The sequence below is a fragment of the Megalops cyprinoides genome, chromosome 2, assembly GCF_013368585.1.
Source record: "Megalops cyprinoides isolate fMegCyp1 chromosome 2, fMegCyp1.pri, whole genome shotgun sequence".
NCBI classification, from domain to species: Eukaryota; Metazoa; Chordata; class Actinopteri; order Elopiformes; family Megalopidae; genus Megalops; species Megalops cyprinoides.
In genome coordinates, this window is record NC_050584.1 from 69615457 (window position 1) to 69630522 (window position 15066).

A 15066-nucleotide genomic window follows, 5' to 3' on the forward strand; every position below is an offset into this window, starting at 1 on the left:
TCCTTAAAATATTATTTGTGCCCATCACAGCTGGACTTTTGTAACTCCTTGTATCTACTGTAACTTCAGCTTGTGCAAAATGCAGCTCCAAAAGCAGTGACAAAAACATCAAAGAAAGAAGGTATTTCCTTATTCATTGATCTCTGCTTTAGTTTTCAATTGGTTTTAGAATCGATTTTAAGATTTAGTTTCTGGTTCTTAAAGAAAAACATGGGTTGGCACCAGAACATAAAGAGTGCTTCAGCCATGCCAGCCTGCTCCAGCTCTCAGGTCATCAGCTGCTGGACCTCTGGATATAGCAGATCCTAAATTAAAAACGAGGGGACACTGGGGTCCCGAGTGGCTCAGTTTGGGATTCGCATTGAGTCTAGGCTGGGCCCTTCGGTGTCGGTTCCAGATCAGCATGTTATTTGTGCTGCTTGGTTAACCAGCATCTCCTCGTCTGATAGCTTTCAGAAACTCTACCGTTCCTCAGGCTGACATCAGTGGTGCAGCACCTATCCTCCACTGGGCTCCCGCTCTGCTGTAGTGCACTGTGGGACTTGTAGTGTGAGAAATGGCCACTGGTTGCATGCGAGTGTATAGAGGATTGCATTCGTCTCTGTCCTGTGTGAGTACAGAGGTTATCTGGAGAATCTGTCCAAATATACTATTATCGATTGCAAAACAGGGTCACATAGGGGATAAAACATGGTAATAGAAATGGCTGGACACAATATTTTTAGTGCCAACTCTCCAAAGCTCTGGAATGGACCAGCATTTAAAACTCATTTCTCATTTTTAGGTGACCTTTGAGCAACAATTGTTTTTATTTCAGTTTCTTGTCCTGTTCTTGATTTTTATTCATTGATTTATATGATTCATGTGTATTGTATATTTCTAATACAGTCAAAGTGCTTGACCCACAATTGCCTTGGGAAGTTACTTAATCCACAAGGTCGAACAGGCAACTATTCAATTAAGAGTCCTACTCCTTAACACTGTGCTATACCATCATTTTTATTGTATATTCCTATTAGAATCATTTACACCTGGCTTTTAGTACATTCTTATGTTCTTAGATGGAATGTAGATAGCTGGGGTAGATGGAAAATAATGTGAACATATGTAAAAACAAACTGCAAAGTAGTGCTCCTGTTAATGACAGAGGTAACACTTCTCTCTCCCTCAGACTGTGTCCTGGCTTGTTGCTGCCCCCTCTGTCCTGGAGGAGTGTGTGCCGTCTGTCTCTGACCCACAGCAGCTTAAGGTCCTACTCCAGCAACACAGATGTGTTGGACACTTGGACAGGAATGGTAGGCCTCTGTTAGAGGACGCATATAAACCACCTTTTACAGCACACTCTTAACTGTGAATATGCTACAACACGCCAAAACATGAATATATATTTGATTGTGGTTTTTATCTTATTTCCAAAGGCAGAAATAGGAACTACGTTAACACAAGAATTTCACTGATTACATATTAAGTTGTGTACCATTTAAAGTTAACATGAAAAGGCAGTGACAGGATTATTTAAAACGATTCCTTTTCCTTTTTTCTGTGGATTTGTTCTTCTCTCACTTAATGAGACAAGATCCATCTGTTCATTCTTGCTTGCTCTCTCTCTCAGTGACTCCTCTCTCCATAGACAACTGTATCCTGTCCTCACTTTCCCTACCACCATTTGGAAAAGTTGATGATTCGGCTGAACTGATTGAATGTGATAACCAATCAGAACCTGCATATGGCTCCAAAAAGTTAAGCACCCCCTCTTCAGGTGAAGACATGACAGAATGTGTGATGGACAGCAGAGATTACACAGGGGTGGAGCTGAGATCAGGTCTGAACAGAAGTGAAGACATAGAGGAGAGGATGGAGAGCAAGACTGGATATGGGATGAGCAGGGAGGAGATAGACATACTATCCAACATAAAGGAGGAGGAAGAGGAAGGTGGGGAGAGGCAGAGTGAGGAGATGGAGAAGGAGGATGGTGTGAGAGATGAAGAGGACAAGGGACTTTGGAGGGAAGGGGAAAAAGAGGGGGATGAACAGAGGGAGAGAGATGAAAGTGATCCAGCCCTCCAAACTGACAGAGAGCTGAAGAATGAAGGAAAATCAGACTGTAGCCAACAGGAAGGGGAGGGCCTTTCACCTCAGGTCACTTCCTGTCTTCTCAAACAGCCTAGAGTGCTGATTCGCCGACTTGAGGTCACAGAGATAACAGTTCCTGTATCATCACTTCCTCATCTGGTGGTCAGTAATGGGTACCAGGGAATGAGATCTCCATGGAAACAGGATGAGTTTCTGCCAGTGATGGAAGAGGGCTCACTGAGGCAGAACGGACAGTTCATGATCCAGAAGAGGGAGATGATTGGCAGCTCCAAGATCCCACTGAAACAGCCCCCAGATTCATCAGAGAAAGAGTAAGAGTGAAGAGGGACATGAACTGATTTTATTTTTCTCCTTCATTGCAATCAGCCTTAAATAAATAATGAGCCTTTTTGCCTTTTACAGGATATTTGCTGGAGACCCCTTTGGATCCTCTGTCATCTCTCTGAAAAAGGGAGAAACAGGTGACAGAAATATGTGATTAATTTTTCACTCAGTGTTGCTGATGTAAAGCAGTGTCCAGTCTGATGTGCAGTGCTGTTCTGAAGAGCTCCATGCATTCCCTAATGCCTCAGGCAGGCAGCAGCTCTCTGCATTTTGACTCTCCTAATATCTGCCTTCACAGATATTTATTTCTTTCTGATGCATACATTTGTATGTTCTCTCACTGTTTCTTGTATCCACCAAATCATCTGGGCATCTGTGTATCCCCTGTCTTCTGTCTCTTCAGGGCAGACAGCTGAGGTGGCATCTCAGGTCTTTGCCTGCTCCCAGTGCCCATTCACTCACATTGAAGAAGTGAACCTTCAGCAGCACATTGAGAAGGTTCACCCAGAGGAGTACAGCAGGATTCTGGGATCTGGAGGAAATGGAGCAGAGAACCCACTGCCTCCCAGCAGCACCCCACAGAACCCCACACCCCGTAAGACACTCCCCACCCTGACACAGTCCCACACAGGCACCCCAGGGACCCACACATGCCCCCAGTGTGGGAGGAGGTTCAGATATCAATCAGCTCTGACGCGACACCAAGGAACCCATACAGGGGAATATGCATACCACTGCTCCCAGTACAGAAAAAGTTTCACTCACTCAAGTGATTTGAAAAAACACCAGCAAATTCCTACAGTGGAGCGCCCATACGAGTGTTCCCAGTGTTCAAAGAGATTTAGAACTGCGTCATACCTGAAAACGCATCAGAGAACTCATACAGGGGAGCGACCATACCAATGCTCCCAGTGTGGGAAGAGTTTCCACAATTCAAGTAATCTGACACAACACCATAAAATTCATACAGGAGAACGCCCATACCACTGCTCCCAGTGTGGGAAGCGCTTCACTCAGTCAAGTGGTCTAATACAGCACCAGCGAACTCATACAGGAGAGCGCCCATACCACTGCTCCCAGTGTGGGAAGAGCTTCAGTCAGTTAATTACTCTCACACATCACCAGCGAATTCATACAGGAGAGCGGCCATATCACTGCTCCCAGTGTGGGAAGAGCTTCAGGCAGTCATTTACTCTAATACAGCACCAGCGAACTCATACAGGGGAGCGGCCATACCACTGCTCCCAGTGTGAGAAGCGATTTCGTCATTTAGGTGGTCTGAGACAACACCAGCAAACTCACACAGGAGAGCGCCCATACCAATGCTCCCAGTGTGGGAAGAGCTTCATTCAGTCAGATGGTCTAATACGGCACCAGCGAACTCATACAGGGGAGCGGCCATACCGCTGCTCCCAGTGTGGGAAGAGTTTCACTCAGTCATTTACTCTAATACAACACCAGCGAACTCATACAGGGGAGCGGCCATACCCCTGCTCTCAGTGTGGGAAGAGTTTTCGTAATTCAGGTAATCTGACACAACACCAGAAAATTCATACAGGTGTTACGGGTATGCCACATGATGTCAGGTAAAGGGTGCACAAAATTAGGGGTTATGGGTAATGTGACGTCAGGGTCACGGGTGCACGAAGGATTATGGGGATTGCTGTGAGTACCAGTGTGGTATATTGTGCAAATATAGTCATTCTCTGTTTTAGTGTTTCAGTGTAACCATTTATATATAGTCCATGAGACGGTGGTGCATTTTTTGTCGTGTTTATTTTCTAGTTTTGTTTTGTTTTGAGTAGGACGGTGGAACCGGTCCGACGGTCTATTGCAGACTGGCCGGTCCCCACTATTTTACTTCATTCTTTTGCGTACTGATCTCCAGAGCCCATCCTTTCTCTGCCCCACATTACCTTCTCTCTCTCAAACCACTCTTTCTGAAATTCCTGCGCACTGCTGTCTCTCTTCACCTGTCTTTCCTCTGACCCGTATAAATACTGTTCTGCCAGTTAAATTTCGAAGCACTTCGCCTCTGCGTTGTCCGTCTGGCTGGACCAAACACTAAAGAGTGGGTAGCCGGGCTGATTTACTTTTATGTGCAGAATATTTATCCTGCTAATTGTCCTGTGACTGCCTGTAGTAACACAGGAGAGCACCCATACCAATGCTCCCAGTGTGAGAAGAGTTTCGTTCAGGAAATTCTTCTAATACGGCACCAGCAAACTCATACAGGAGATAGGTCCTATGATTGCTCTTAGTGTGGGAAGCAGTTTAGACGTAAAGCATACATGTCACAACACCAGCAAACCCATACAAGGGAGCCCTAACCACTGTTCCTATTGTGCTAAGAGGCACAGTGATATTTTTGAGAAAGCCTGGTCCTAGTGAGGTGAGAGGGAAAAAAGAAAGTGACATCAGATGGACTCTGCCTGCAATCTCATCTTTTTGCCATAAATGTGGAACAGCCCCTTCTCATAGCGGGAAGCACTGCCCAGTAGTTGGACAGATGAGCAAACCAGAGAGCAGAGAATGCAACTCGCTGTTTGTGATTGGTAATGTAGCCATACTTACAGTGCTGAACCTCACCATTCAGATATCTTGGGGAGAAAGTAGTGACATTTTCAAATGGCACTTCAGTTGAGCTTCTTGGGGCTGGAGGGAAACACATGTAGGAACTTGGCACAAGCAGCACAAAGCCAGTCTGATCTGCTGACACTCGGGGTTTGGGTCCTGTTGCCTTGATTCACCCAGAAGTTGACACTGTGGCTCAGATTTATAACAAACACAAAAACTGAAATGGAAAACAGAAACTGCTGGAGGATTGTACAAATGAAATGGATGAGTACATGTGTGAACACGAGCCCTGTCTGTACTGGTCCCTCAGTGGTGGAATGAACTACCCACAGGGGTCAGGACAGCAGGATCACTGGCCATCTTCTGATGCAGACGGAAGACCCACCTCTACAGACTATCTCAGTTCCACTTCTATCCCCACCCCCTAACACCTGCTACCTCTTGCATTTGAAATTAGTTTTTTGTGTTGTATTATGAATTTGTCTTCCAAGGTTTGTTGTATTGTGGAGAAGAGCTTTCAAAATGCATGTAATGTAATGAGTAACATAAACCAGTCTTTAAACAAGACATTTACTTGTGTTTGTGTGGATTATTTCTAATGAGGAATTAAGCTAATGGGAGTGGATGTGGAGTGGATGTGTTTGCATGTGTATGAACTGGGAAATGTGATCCATGCTTTGGATATGCACACTTAAAGGGGGTATAATTAAATATAACTGAAAACAAAATGAATATGTGCACCATGTTCACTGAGTGCCACTGAGGCCAGGGACAGAGGCCTCTGCTCTCACCATCCCTCCCTGTGTCCCGATTCTGTTCATGGACAGGAAGAGCTGGAAAGAACACAGGAGAGGAGGGGTCACTGCTGGTGCTCCTTAAATCCAGTAGTAAAACAGGGATTTGTGTTGATCTTACCAAAGTGGCTGAGGCAGCCTGCAGAGGAAGACATACATTACCTTCAGTGGAAGAGTCACAAGGTCCTCTGAAGGGTACACAGCTCTTTGCAAAGCTAGAGGTGTGTTCTGGTTTTCGGCAGATACTCCTAGCATGTGAGTGCAGAGAGCATTTGGCATGCCTTTTTGGGCAGTTTTATTTCAGTGTCTTACCTTTTGACCTGGGACCAGAGCTCTTCCAGGGGTGCATGTCTTAGCTGGAGGGAGGACTGAGTGGGGTGATACCCCTCACAGATGATGTCCTGACATGTGGGGAAAACAGGGCAGCTTGACGTGAATCAGCATGGCGTGACTCAGCTTGACGTGACTCAGCATGGCGTGACTCAGCTTGACGTGACTCAGCATGGCGTGACTCAGCTTGACGTGACTCAGCATGGCGTGACTCAGCGGTGCTGCTGTGACTCCAGCAGGCCAGCGTAACGCTGAATGGAGAGTGCTCCTTCACTCAGCCAGAGGTCCTGCCTGCGAGTCAGCGCAGCCAGAATACAGCCCGAGTCATCGCAGACATGCCCAGCCCACAGAAAACAGCCAATGTTTGGCGAAAATTCCTCCCTCAATTTGCTGACACCACCAAGTCCCAGAATCTCCTAGCAAAAGATGATGAGTTTTCAAGGGTTCATGAGCAACAGGAGACATTTGATGAATTTGAAGGCAACCTCACCTCACAGAGAATGTGGGCCAAGTACAGGCCTCAAGCCAAAGAAAGAGTTTAGCTGATGCATCATCTTTTGGGCCAGGGCCAGTCCTATGGGATGGCACCCTGTGGCCTCCATCTCGGGAATCCATTCCGAAACAGAGCAGAGACCTTCCCAGGGGGAGACAGAGGCTGTAACGTGTACTTGTTAGCAGCTGAGTTTGTGCTTGATTAGCCTGTGGTTTACAGGAGAGACTTACCACATAGAGACTGCAGGTCATCTTTGGGACTGAAGTGGGGCTTGCCTCCCAGGGCTCCACAGTGCTGAGGATTGCATACAGAATGGTGAAGGTGGCAGGGAAGGCACCGATCACAGGAATTCTAACTCCTCTAACACTCTCCAGGCTCCCAATCAAGCCTTCCTTAACAGAGGAGGAGCTTCTGGAGGGTGAAGTGCAAGTGTTTTGTCAACCATGTTTGGAATGGCATTGAGCTGCACTCACATGTTGTTGTACGCTGCATGTATATACTAATTAGAACTGATTTCCTTAACTTGAGGGAACTTCACTTTACCAGCCTATGAATCCAAAAAGCTATGCTGGCTGCAGAGGGAATGGCCTAACCTGCATGTATCCTGTGCATAGGGGTGTGCGAGATATCGAATATACTCGATGTATTGCGGCTTGTTCTATGTGGGATGTAGTAAATGATTACATTGTGAACAATGAGTACAAATTGCACATAATTTTTTTAAGCCACCGGCATGAGACTCGCTTTGGCGTGTTGCTTCTCTCGCACTCTCCTAGACACAAAAAGAAAAAACTCACATACATACGTCACACACACTCGCCTGCCCATTCAAACCACCCCGCTGGGCTAGTGCGTGTGACATATATAGGTGAGATATATAGGTGACATATATAGGTGTGTTTTTTTATCTGGAGGGAACAGAGAAAGAGCCTGGAGAGAAAGAAGTAAAGCGCCAAAGTTTGGAAACGGTAATAGAAGATGGAGGCGGACGGAATTGGTTCCGAAAAGAAACAGCACTGGATCCATCGTCTGGTTTGGGTATGCAGGGTTCCAGACTACGACCAAAATGGTCGCGTATGTGACTATTTTTTGAGAGTGTGCGAGTTAAAATTTCTCGTGGTCACATTCATGTGAGTGCATGATGATCATTAGGCTGTTTTGGTGACCCTCCAGCACGGGTACTGCGTTAGCCATTGTGGTTGAAAGTAGTTCTTTTTCTTCTTCACTGGCTCAGTCGGTCTCTCCCTACCTGCACTTTCATCATGATGATGAAACGTGCTAAACAATCCATTTAACCGTTACCCTCTTCCAAAGATGAAGCGGTCTTATAGCTGATTATTTTAATCCTAAACGGCTCATCACACCAGTGTGACCGTACATGCGAAAGGGTTAAACAACAGGCCGCAGGGAGAGTGCAGGTCCAGGCACTGACTGAGCCAGTGAAGGAGAAGAAGTACTACTTTCAACCACAATGGCTAATGCAGTACCCGTGGTTGCGGTACGAGGAAAACTTCAGATGAAAATGTTCAGATTAAAATATTTTGCAAATACCAAGTGTCGATTCACTGTCAATCTTTACATCAATGCAAAACTAGGATATGAAAATTAAGACAACTATTCATCAGTATGGAAGGTCATTGATTGACACCATGCTGTACCAAAAAAAGGGTGTGACCAAATCATGTTCAGCCGAATCATCAACTTTTCCAAATGGTGGAAAGTGAGGACAGGATACAGTTGTCTATGGATGGAGGAGCCACTGAGAGAGAGAGCAAGCAAGAATAGAGAGACCTTGTATCATTAAGTGAGAGAAGAACAGATCCACAGAAGCAAAAGAAAAAGGAATCATTTTAAATAATCCTGTCACTGCTTTTTCAAGTTGAACTTAAATTACTCACAATTTAAATAATATGTAATCATCCAACATAATTATTTCTGCCAGCCAGCGCTGGCTACAAACTCTGTGTCAACATACTGGACCATTGGCTCATTCCATCTCAAATCAACCAATGCCAATGCTCTTTGCTCTCAGATTTAATACAAAAAGAAGCATAAAAATATTCCTAAATCATTCATATGAACACACCAGAGGTTTAGGTTCTGTAACTGCTGTTTGAGATTTCACCATTTTCAATTTATTTCTCAATACACAATAGATTCTATTATAAGGTTCTCCATAGCATATCACATCCTGGAGAGAAGCAACTAACTCATTGTTTTATATTACAAAGGTGGTTTGTTACTGGTATTGAAAAAAAGAACTTTGAAAGTTCTGAAGCTGGGATATTTGCTATCTTTACAAAAGTGCGTGAAAATGCTGAACGCTATAAATAGTGGAGTTAATTACTTCATGTTTTGGAGTATAATTATGTGTTTATATCACCATCATATTGCACTACAGGACCCTCTTGAAAATGAGATGCCACACATTAAGGGTCTTTATTCTGTTCATTTATAATAACACTAACTCAAATTTCTATATTTCCAGATCCGGATATCTGGTATGTTCAAATGGGGTGTGAGATAACAGCCCCTGCCCTGACTGTAACCTGGGGGGCAGCAGCACCGCTGTTACGCTAAACTCCTCTGACCCCTCCAGAATGCATCATTCTGTCTCATCACTGCCTATTTAAACATACACTTTTCACATCTTAAATTACAAAGGGCTTCAGCCCCTTTCTCTCACCCTCGCTCGCAGGGCCAGAATCAGGTGGCTCCTCTGTCTGTAACTCAGCAGCTCTGGGACTGCCTCTGTCACCAAAGTCACAAACTCCTCCAGTTTCCCATAATGCATTATGTCTCGCTGCTGCACCACTTGCCACATGGCTGCAGAGAACAGTCGTAGAGGGGGAACCAAAAGGCGCAGGGAGGAGAGAGGAAGAGAGGGATCTGCAACAGAGAGAACATAAGGAATCTACACACAAACAGGAGCACCTCTGACACATCTAAAGCAGCACTGACTTCAGTTACCAGCATTTGGTCCTGGTACCACAGCCTACTGTTTACCACCCACTGCTGTTTATAGTCAGAAATTCAATTTGGCCTTCAAGGGGTTTGGTCCATATTGCAACAAACTGCAGGTACATGAATTCTTTTTTTTCGTGTTGTTTTGTTTACCCATAACCTGAGATAAAACTCCAAACTGCTTTAAACCAGAGGCAGAGGCTGGATGGATTAGGCAGAGGTTTTTAAATCTCCCTCCCACAAGATCACGCAGGATGCGGTGATGATGCCGGTCTGACAAAGCCCTTCCAACGACGATAAAATGTACAAACCCCTGTTCTCCTTCCCTGATGAACTTCGTCTTTCCATCGTTACAGCTCCTCCAACAGCTTAATTACAGACCGGTTTACCAGCTATATTTTCAGAGCAACCACTGTAGCATTGGCTGCCAACGCGTATAAACACCATAAACTCGTACACTTTAAAACTAACAGTATTTAAACCACCGTCAGAAACCGCTTCAGCGAGAAGGCAGTGACGTGTTACCGGTTCCCGAGTCATTCACTCAGATTTATTTCCGGGTTACGAGTGTTTGCGAAATGCCAAAATGAAAGCGTTTATATATTTAGTCATTTAAGTTTAAAATGTTTATCAAAAAACGTATTATAAATTTAACGTACTCGTAGTACTCATGACCTGTGCCAAAAAGACATTACATTACGTCATTTAGCAGACGCTCTTAGCCAGAGCAACTTCCAAATAAGTGCATCACGATGCTACTATGCTTATACGTCATGTCTGTGTGTGTGTGTGTGTGTGTGAAATGTGAGACATTGAGAGATCTTCAGAACATATTTGTCTTATAGGAACACAACAACTATTCAATGTGAATGAAACACATATTTTGAGACATATCCAAAACAAAAAGAAAAGAAGGTATATTAGTGAAAAGTGGTACAATGTACATATGAGCACCTTCTTTATTGGCATTTTTAGTGGACGCTTTTATCCACTTACATCGGTTACAGTTTTTTACAATGTTATCCATTTATACAGCTAGATATATATGCACTGGGCTCGGCGTTCAACACCATCATACCAGAACTACTGCATTCCAAACTTTCCCAACTCACTGTGCCTGTCCCACCTGTCAGCGGACTACTAGCCGGAGTCAAATTCCTTGCATATGCAAAAACATGCTTGGCCAATAAACAGAGACACACGGAGATATGTATTAATTCACAGTATTAAAGTACTGTTTTTTTCCAGGCTTTTTCTTACCAAATGCAGATGGAGGTGATGAGGCTTCGTCCGTGGTGGGACCTGGTGGAGGCTGCTTGCCGGTCCGGGACTGAAGGCGCCTCTTGAGCTGAGCAACCCTCCTCTCCAGATCCTCGACCTTAGACACCTCTCCCGTGTCAGGAGACTGCCGTGGGCCAAAGGCCTTGAGCCTGTCATTTATTGTATCAAGCTTTGCCTTTTTCAGGTAATCCTCTGTGTCCTAACAATAACAGTTTGTATAACAGGTAATGATGATTACAATTCAGTTGTACAGCCTTTGATTAAATGTGGATGTAGCATGTGTAGAAACACCTACTTTCAAATGGTGCTTGTTGACGAGGTGCAATTTCAACCTTGCCATGCCTGTCTTTCCACACCCCTCAACGGGGCAGTCCATTCGGCCTTTGAATTTGTCAGACGGACGACGAAGTTAACAACGTCTACGGGTGAAAATGGTACCATCCTGGATTACTTCTAAACAATAATCAAAACGTCTTACCGGAGACTCCCCTTTGCAAGGATCAGCTTCCGCTCTTCTGAAGATGTCACCTTGTGGGTTTTTTTCAAGATGCACGTTAACATTCTTATACTGAACCCTGCAGAGAGGGCAACATGTCTCCTTGTTAACCTGCAATGACAATTTTACTTAATGGTGTGAAAGGGTTAAATACGATAAAACTTGACATCAACTTTAAGAAAGGAAAAACACTGTTTTAGGAGTGTTTTAAATATGATTACACTTGAAATCAACTTTAACGAAAGAAATACACCATTTTAAGATATATGATATTTCATGTTAAACTTAAGGTCATTTTAAACTGTTGAAAAGGATTAAGTATCAAATTATTAATTGGTATTAAATAATTCATTTTATTTATCCAAAGAAATGAACATGGTACTTACCATGATTTGGGGGACGCTCTGGTCAAAAGCTCTCAACAGTACCGCAACTTTAACTGATTCTTTTTCCCTGAAAAGACCAGAATTGAAGAGCTGCTGTTGTCTGCATTCAAAACATTAAATCATCTGTAAAAATTGACATTAGTACAGTGATAAACAGTGCAAAACATTAAACAATTTGTGAATAGAATCATTTTCTACACATTTCTACGTTACAAATACAGACAAACGTGCTATTTATTTAAAAACCAACCAAAGTATTGCCTTTAAATCTGTAAGAAATGCAGTAGCCAACTACCTTGACTAGAAACTTGCTGTGTCAGCAAAATGGTTGCCTTCTACGGAGCCCTGGCAGGGACATGGAGGGGAGAAAAAACGATGGTTGGAGAAAAAAATGTATATTTGCAAGATCTCACAAAGGTTTTTCGGGATCTCGCAAAAGTTATTCGAGATCTCGGAAAGTTCAAAAGTCAATGTACTTCCGGGTCACTTTGGCAACATGGAAACCACAACAATGGAGAGCACATACCCGTGGGAGAGGTTCGTAGAATTTTGAGATTGGCCTCAAATGTAAAGACATTAAATCAGTGTTTTGCAGTAGGCACGGTTTTCACATAAGTGAGAGACATCTAAAGAGAATTATGAGGGGCCGTTTAGCAAATATAATATTTCAGACTTTTGTTACACAAACACATATGAAACAAGTACACATTCACATATGAAACTTTCACACACGCATCCATACTACTGAAAACTCACACACATATAGACGCATGTGAAGCACATTCACACATACATACTTATGAAATGTTCGTACAGATACACATGAAACAGGCACATTCATACATATGAAATGCGCATATAGACTTGTATGAAACATTCACACACAGATATGAAATGCTCATATAGATACCGGTGGAACAGACTCACACATACATATGAAATGGTCACAGACGCATATGAAATACATTCACACACACATGCACACATATGAAACTCTCACTCAGATACAGGTGAAACGGGCTCACACATACATATGAAATGCTCATGCAGATGCATGTGAAACACATGCATTTTTAAGGGTGCTTAGTCCTGGGATTATACTGAAATGCCTTCTGGATATACTGATATGTTCTCATGCACATACAAGTGTGAAAAGCTTCTTACTCATCCTTATAAGAATTTTTCACACGCAGTTAAAGTTTCAGGCTGAAGCATTTATGTGAGTGTGCAATGTTACAAAAGACTGTGTTTCGCAAGCGTCTGTATGAGCACCAAGTGAGTTAGACGGATTACGAAGGGAGTGACAAGGAAGAAGTGACTTGTCAGGCCACCACCACACCTCCACAATGACCTTGGCGGGGAACCAGAAGAATGGCTGGGCAATCGGTGGAGGGATGTAATCGATGCGGGGAGCCAGGCCACATCGCACACCACTGCCCAGCACCAACCCCATAGAGCTCAGCGTTCCAGCCGCTGTTAAACTAAGGCGGGGTGGCACAACAGGGGAACTGCCACCCGCCAGCAACCCTTCTCCCCTCCCCAAGTCACAACTGCGGCTCGGCCGGCTGGGCCAGACACATGGGCTGTACCTGGACTGCGACCTCGATGGCACCCCATGCCGAGCCCTGATGGAACTGCTGTGAAGGCAAAGATTCTATCCATAGAATGTCCTCTGTTTATATTAAAATATGCCTAAAATATGTTAAATTCGTTATCTCAGTGTGATCGCTGTTTATCACTGAACAAGATTTTAGAACTTGAGGGCCAGATTACCAATCTTCACTCCATTTGGGAGGATGAGAGATTTTAGACTCACTCCATGAAACATCCCATAACACTGAAGCCTCCCGCTTGGAAATATCTGCCTGCTGCCCCCCCCCCCCCCCCCCCCACCGCTGAAAAGGTGAGCAATGTCGGCGAAAGATCCCAAGGAAACCCTGTGGACCAGACTTGGAGCCAAACCAAAAACCATGGCATGCTCAACGCCGATCACCACTGCGTCATGGTCCATTGTCCAGTCTCACAGGCGAAGGGGAAGACGCTCCACATGCCTCCCGTCGCAAGGGGAACTGAGGCTCGAAAATGGGTTTTCGGTGCTCGATGAGCCAGATCATTCCACTGCGGCGACCGGTTCAGATGGCAATCTTGGGCCGACAACCAGCGACATGGCTGTTCCTTCTCTGGGTGCCTCTCGACAATGACAATGACATCAAACTCCAGCAGACTGAAAAACTGGAGGCAGATTTCAAAACCCTTATAAACACACTACTTGACTCCGGGAAACAATGCATCATCTCTGGTCCCATTCCCTCAGTCTGTTTTGGAGACATGAACTTCATCTGCATTCGCCAGTTTTATTGAGTGCACTACAATAGCTAAAGGGCTATTGTAGTGCACTAAATATACCATTTGCGGGTAACTTCACCAGCTGGAAAAGACGCGACTTGTTTGCACAGGATGGACGGCATTTAAATCGGGCTGGAACAAGATTATTAGCCAGTAATATTGAACTGGCGCTTCAATCACACAAGGCTGTGAACAATTGACATATGGTGAGTCTGATGCCAATCAGCTGTGTACTCATATCACATGTAACACGTAATTTTAATGATCCCAATTCTAATACGGCATTTAGTACCTTGCTCCTGGCTCAAGTGAACACTCCTCCTACTGTCTCTAAGCACATATTCCCTACTAACACTGTCATACCTGTACCTCTCTGCACCGATGCCTTGCCTTTGTCTCTCATTCCATCTATTACTACTGTGCATAGAAAGACCTAGACCTAGTCTTAATGCTGGTTGCAATCTCAGTAATTTAACTAACATCTTAGTAAAACCCTTGATCCATACAAAGTATGAAGCATTATGAAGTATGAAGGATTATGAAAGACTACATCTGCTCCTCTCTACCATGCTCTCTGTACCCCCTTCAGTTCACCTATCGCCCCACTCGCTCCACTGATGATGCAGTCACTCATGTACTGCACACCGCCTTATCTCACCTTGACATCGGCAGAGGGAACTATGTTAGAATGCTATTCATTGACTACAGTTCAGCTTTTAACACTATAGTTCCCCCCCTACTGGTCAGCAAGCTTCTGGACCTTGGACTGCATAGTTCTCTGTGCAAATGGATCCTGAACTTCCTGACTGGCAGACCACAGGTGGTTAGGGTGAGCAGACTCACTTCCACCTCTCTCACCCTCAACACCGGTGCTCCTCGGGGTCGTGTCCTCAGTCCCCTGCTGTACTCTTTGTACAAACATGACTGTGTGGCAAAGAATAGCTCCAACACCATCGTGAAGTTTGCGGACGATACTGTGGT

At 44.4% G+C, this 15066-nt stretch overlaps 1 protein-coding gene and 1 pseudogene; one reads left to right on the forward strand and one right to left on the reverse strand.

Moving 5' to 3' along the window:
• LOC118773784 (zinc finger protein 239-like) overlaps positions 1-15066 on the reverse strand; it is a 161254-nt gene that overhangs the window by 100284 nt on the left and 45904 nt on the right.
• LOC118773783 overlaps positions 1-15066 on the forward strand; it is a 146080-nt pseudogene that overhangs the window by 39900 nt on the left and 91114 nt on the right.